The sequence below is a fragment of the Carya illinoinensis genome, chromosome 11 (genome assembly GCF_018687715.1).
Source record: "Carya illinoinensis cultivar Pawnee chromosome 11, C.illinoinensisPawnee_v1, whole genome shotgun sequence".
Taxonomy (NCBI): Eukaryota; Viridiplantae; Streptophyta; class Magnoliopsida; order Fagales; family Juglandaceae; genus Carya; species Carya illinoinensis.
In genome coordinates, this window is record NC_056762.1 from 23,184,313 (window position 1) to 23,190,803 (window position 6,491).

Here is a 6,491-nt window from a genome sequence, read left to right on the forward strand (position 1 = left end):
AAGCTATAGGAAGGTCGGAGTTCTGACACTACATGCGTGTAGAGATCGAGTGGGTCACTTGTGGTGTTGCAAGCCAAGCTTAGCTACTACAAAGGTTTTGTGAGTGTCTCTAAATTGGTTGTAACAAACTAAAATTTCTATAGTGGATTTGAGGTGGTGTCTTACATCCGAAGTGGTTTTAGATTTTGAAGATGTTCTTCAAATGAGTTTCCACTCCGTGATCAAAATCATGTGTTGATTATTTTTGTTATTTGATACTTTTATTAACTGCTTATTTCGCTAATTTTTGAAAGGACATAAAAATTGGATTACACCTATTCACCCCCCCTCTAGGTGTAGTGTTGGGTAGAACCACTACTTTTTCAATTTATATCAATGTGCTATAACCAGACCATTAATTATAAATGGTGTAAATTGGGTTCCCATAGTCTAATTTCTGCTTTGCATTGTTGGATAATTTAATGTCATGGCCTCAATCCTATACATTTGTTAGCTACCATGGGATTACATTCAAACATCCCTTAGTGTTATGATTGTAAAGGATCAATCATAACACTAATAAATCTATCTGGATAGTCAGGAGATCATGTCGTCCTTTGTTGAAGTCAGTTGCACTTTGATTAAAATCATAACATAATGTATGCACTCTTTTCAGGTCTTTCTCAACAGAGGTAGGGGGAATTTTCTGACATAGAGAGCTAGTAGGATATATAAGCTGGTGCGATGACCCCCTCAGTTCTAAGAAATGAAGGAAATGGAGCTATCAGGAGATTGAAATTGGAGAAAGTTGAACTTGAAAGTCTATGCATGTAGAACGGAACCTTCTTAGCTAGTTGTGTAATTAAAGTAGTTGTAATCATGCTGCTGACCATCTTCTCCATCCCACACAGTTCACATTAGTGTATTTCCATTTCCATCAATGAATATGGGAATATTCCTGAATGGTGTAAATATTTATGTTATGGGAAATTATGTTATATGGTTGTGAACAAAGTATATGTTTATAATTTTGCTGCCTATCTCGAGCACCTCATGTATATTGAATTGTGGGAATCAATATACATTGACTACCATATATTGGATCAAGTTTTGTTTCAGAATGGTTCCAGGTTTCGTATGGGATTTACATGGAACATGGTTGGGGGAAAAAAGTCTAGCAAGTACATGTTTATACATATTTCCTACAAGGGCAAACCATGGAAAAAATTTATTTCCTATGGGTGAAGTTTTGAGGGGCATAATCCAGATTCTTACCACCACATTTAGTCGGTGTTTGCCACAAGACGCTTTCATGGAAAGTAAGTAATTCCCATTGTCACTATCATGTGTAATGGGCAAGGGATATGTTTCTAGCTGGGATTATTTTCTACCATAGTAGTTGTGGCTAATACATATATACCCACAACATTCTCTAGTGGTATAAAACTCCTTTACCCATGAGTTCCTCTAGTGGAAGAAATACCTCTACCTAGGAGCTCTTATAGTGGTATTTGTTCCATTCCCTCGAGTTGCTCTGGTGAAAGAAATACCTCTACCCAAGAGTTGTTATGGTGCTATTTGTTAAATTGCCAACGAGTTCATCTGGTGGAAGACATACCTATACCCAGGGGTTACTATGGTGGTATTTGATCCGTTGCCCATGATTTGGTCTGGTGGAAGACATCCTTTACCCACGAGAAGTTATGATGGCAACAGAGATGTTAGCCACGAGCTTCTATGGTGGCATTCTCTCATTTTCCATGAGATTGTTAGAAATCCAATGAACTTTTGCCATGAGAAATAAAGTATTTTCACACGGAATACGCCGTGGCTAAAAACATTTAGTCCCCACCAATTACAGTCACCATGGCAAATAATAGTATTTGCGGCCAGTTATACACCACGAGCGTCCCACAGGCCAGACTTGTGGGAAGATTATTTTACCCACTAAAAAGGCATTTTTAGCCACAGAATACCCCCTTGGGGAAAAGTGATATATATATGTAATTGATATACAAAACAAAACGACAATAAAACTTGAAAATTTTGCAGGATAGTTATTTTCTTCCCCCTCGAGATTACTTTGTGTGAATATGAGAATGAAATTCACATGGGGAAGAGTTTGCCAAATGATGTAGGCATATAACGTAAGAATCTCAATTAACATAATGGTAAATCTATGGTGAAAAACACCTGTCAAAGACATTGAAAACCACCATAATGATTTTGAAAGCACTTTAGACATATGTTTACCTAATAATAAATAGTTTTCTAATAATACAATTTTATTTTTTTTATTTTATTTTTTTGTTTTTTTACAAAGGGCGATGCAAGGACCCACGAGAAAACTAGCCCACCGAGGAATTGTACCGATAGATAGTGTAATTTTTTTTCTTTTTGAAAGCATTTTCTATATATATATATATATTTTTTTTTTTTTAAAAATAAAAAAAATAAAATAAACAAACACAAAAATAAAAAATAAACAAACACAAATCCTAAAAACTAAAAATAATCGCATTGATATGTTTCACTTTCATTTTCGTTTATAAAAGTCTACATTTAAAAGCTCTACAATTAAAAGCTTTATTAACTACAAGAATACCGATTAAATACTTAAAAAGCTTTAAAAAATATCTAAAACGATTATCTGAAATCCGAGAGCTAAATTCACCATTCCTTTGTGGTAATCAAAACCAAGAAGCGCAACTAAAGGCCTTGGATCTTAGAGTCATATATAGAGTCAAAAGTAACCGTGCCATCAATATGGGCAACATCAATTATGATCATTTGAGCATTAATATATTTGTTTATATAAGTTATTATTCTTATATGGAGACTTGGGTAAATAAATATGATTTTCTTTTGCAAAACAAGGGCACCTAATATCTCTTGTTAAGAGAAGGAATAATCTGTGCAATCCTCGAAAAATAAGAGAATGTATCATCTTGGATAATGAGTCCAACTTCAATCGTGGCACTCTAGAGTACTCTAGACTAACGATTTCCTACACATGATGATAATTGTTGTGAGGTAGACACTTGAGCATTGAATTGTTAGCCTTTGATTTTCAACCAGTCCTCTCATCTCGGGGAATCACAATACTAGGAAAATTCACATTTGCAAGGACCCTTTCTAACTTGGAAAAAGTAAAAGTAATTAGTTAATACAGAAGAAAATAGGAACAAAAAATTGAAAGAAGATTGGCATATACACTAAAATTAAATAGGTTAAAAGTAAAGGTAGATACAAGTCTAGGTCATGTAAGTCTCGTATTGTCCCTTTAAAAAAATGAAACTTACCATAAACAATGGATTATTTGGGTGGGTTCCACTTTTTTTTCCCAAAACGCTTGCATGGGGGGTATTTAATTCCCTAAGCCTGCACAAATCATTTTCCAAAATAAAAATTCTATTCACCATCCCCACACAATACACACCAAACTTTTTTTTTTTTATAATTTTTTTCTCTTAACAAATTTGTGGACATATTGCGTGTTGAGACTCTCAAATTCTGTAGCTGAAAACATATGAAATAAGATGATGGTTATGTTCCAGCAGAACTCGCCATAATGCTGGAGGAATTTCAAGACATTATGCCGAATGAGATGCCAAAGCAACTACCTCTAATGTAGGATGTGCAACATGCTATAGACTTGATCCCCGGATCAACCTTGCCTAATTTACTGCACTGTCGCATGAGCCCAATGGAGAATGAAGAGCTCAACCAGCAAATTCAGCAATTGTTAGATAAAGACTTTATTCGAGAGAGTCTTAGCCCTTGCATTGTTCCAGTTTTACTTATGCCCAAGAAGAATGGTAGTTGGAGGATGTGCGTAGATAGCCAAGCAATTAATAAGATAACAATGAAATACCATTTTCCCATTCCCCTTCTTGATGACATATTGGATTTACTATGTGGTTCCTCTATTTTTACTAAGATCGACATTCAAAGTGGATACCACCAAATCCGTATTCAACTGGATGACGAGTGGAAGATGGCCTTCAAAACGAAAGATGGATTGTTCGAATGGATTGTTCGAATGGCTAGTCATGCCCTTTGGATTAACCAATGCGCCAAGCACTTTCATGCGTGTTATGACACAAGCTCTCAAGCCATTCTTGGGTAAATTGTTGTTGTTTATTTTGATGATATCCTAATCTTTAACTGAAGTTTGCAAGACCATTTAGGCCATGTCGAGCAAGTATTGAAGACTTTGAGAGCTGAACAGCTCTATATTAATTTGGGCAAGTGTTTGTTTATGAAGAAAAGTGCCAAATTTCTTGATTTTATAATTTATGATCAAGGTGTCGAGGCTGACTCCACAAAAGTTCAAGCTGTTCAGAATTGGCCAACGCCCCAGGATTTTTTCAAAGTTAGGAGCTTCCATGGTTTGGCCATGTTCTATCGTCGATTTATTTGTAGGTTTAGCACTATAATGGCCCCAATCACTAAGTGCTTGAAAGAAAAGAATTTTTCGTGGAGCGCTGCAACTGCCAAGTCCTTCACTGAAATTAAAAAGAAGATGGGGCAAGCACTAGTTCTTAAGTTGTCTGATTTCTTTAAAGTTTTCAAAGTGGTTTGTGATGCCTCACATGTAGGAATTGGAGGTGTATTGAGTCGAGAAGGTCACCCCATCGCTTTTTACAGTGAAAAGATTAATGACACTTGCCAGTGATACTCGGTATATGACATGGAATTCTATGCTGTAATTCAAACTCTTAAGCATTGGCGACCATATTTGATTCATAGAGAGTTTATTATTTTCACTGATCATGATTCCTTGAAGCATCTAAATTTTCAAAGTAAGCTAAATGCTCGACATGCTCTTTGGATGGACTATTTGTAGCAGTTCGAGTTTGTTATTAGGCATAAGTTGGGGACTGAAAAGAAGGTGGCTGACACCTTAAGTAGGAGACCTCACTTGTTGCATATGTTTTCGGTTAATTTTACAGGATTTGAAAGTCTCAAAATGAGTATGCTAATGATGATAATTTTGGCAACGTGTGGAGTAATCTATCTACTCATGTGCGCATATCTGGTAGTGAATATTCTTTGAAAGGTGGATATCTATTTTATAGAACACGACTGTGCATTGCTCGTGGATCTTTCTGCAAGTTTCTAATTATAGAACTCCATGGTGGGGGTTTAGTTAGGCATTTCAGATATGATAAAACTTTTGCTATTGTTGCTGATCGATTCTATTGGTCTCGGATGTGTAGAGATGTGCATAAAGTGGTTAATCGTTGTTGGATTTGCCAAATAAATAAAGGAACCAAGCAACAAGCAGGGCTCTATACACCGCTCCCCATTTTGGACAAGCCATGGCAACATAATAGCATGGACTTTCTTCTTGGCTTGCCTAAAACTCTTCGGCAACATGACTCAATTATGGTGGTCATGGATCATTTTTAAAAAATGTTGCGTTTCATTCCATGTCACAAAACCTATAATGCCTCAAAGATTACTGCATTATTTTTGCAAGAAGTAATCCGATTACATGGTGTTTCAACTTCTATAGTGTCTAATAGGGACGTAAAATTTGTGAGTTATTTCTCGAAGAAATTGTGGACGAAAATGGGGATGAAGCTGATGTTTTCTAGTGCATTCCATCCCCAAATAGATGGCCAAACTAAAGTAACCAATAGGAGCTTGGAAAATTTATTATGTTGCCTCGTCGCAGATCATGTCATTCTTCTAACAGATCAATAGGGTGCACCCCATTCGAAGTAGTTTATGGTTTTCAACCTAGCACTCCAATAAATAACAACTCCTTATTGTTTCCTCCCAAACCAAGTGAAGCTGCACTAAATTTTTCTAGCTATATGAGGGACATTCATGAAGAATGCAAACGGTGCTTTACCTTCATACAGATTTTTATGCAGCTTCTATATATGCAAGGCATAAAGATAGGCAATTCAGTGTGGGTGATATGGTTCTTGTTTGATTAAGATCAAAGCAATTTCCTTCGGGGAGTTTTACCAAGCTTCATGCACGACAGACTGGTCCTTTTAAAGTCACCAAAAAATTGGGCACCAATGTGTATATCATTGATTTTTCCTTTGATTTTGGTATTAGTCCCATTTTTTAACATAGAAGATTTCATTGAGTTTAAGGGTGATGAAAATTATTTTTCCACATTACCAACTCTAGAGGCATCATAGACACCAACACTTCATGTCCCAGCAAATACAGCTAGTCGAGATGAGATTGCCTCCATTCTTGATCACCAATTTGCTACAACCCATCGAGAAGTGTACTACAAGTTTTTAGTACAGTGGAAAAATTGTCCAAATTTGAAATCAGTTTGGTTGCAAGCATTGGAAGTCCAGTGTTTATATCCACATCTATTTGCTGCTTACACTCATCAAAACTTGCCAGAGTTAAGTTCTTCAGGGGAGCTGGCAATTGATGCAAATTAGGAGGATGCTCCATAATTAGTGGAAATATTTTAATTGATAGTTATATTTTCCTAATTTATTGCTTTCCTAGTTAGATTAGTATTCTATTTT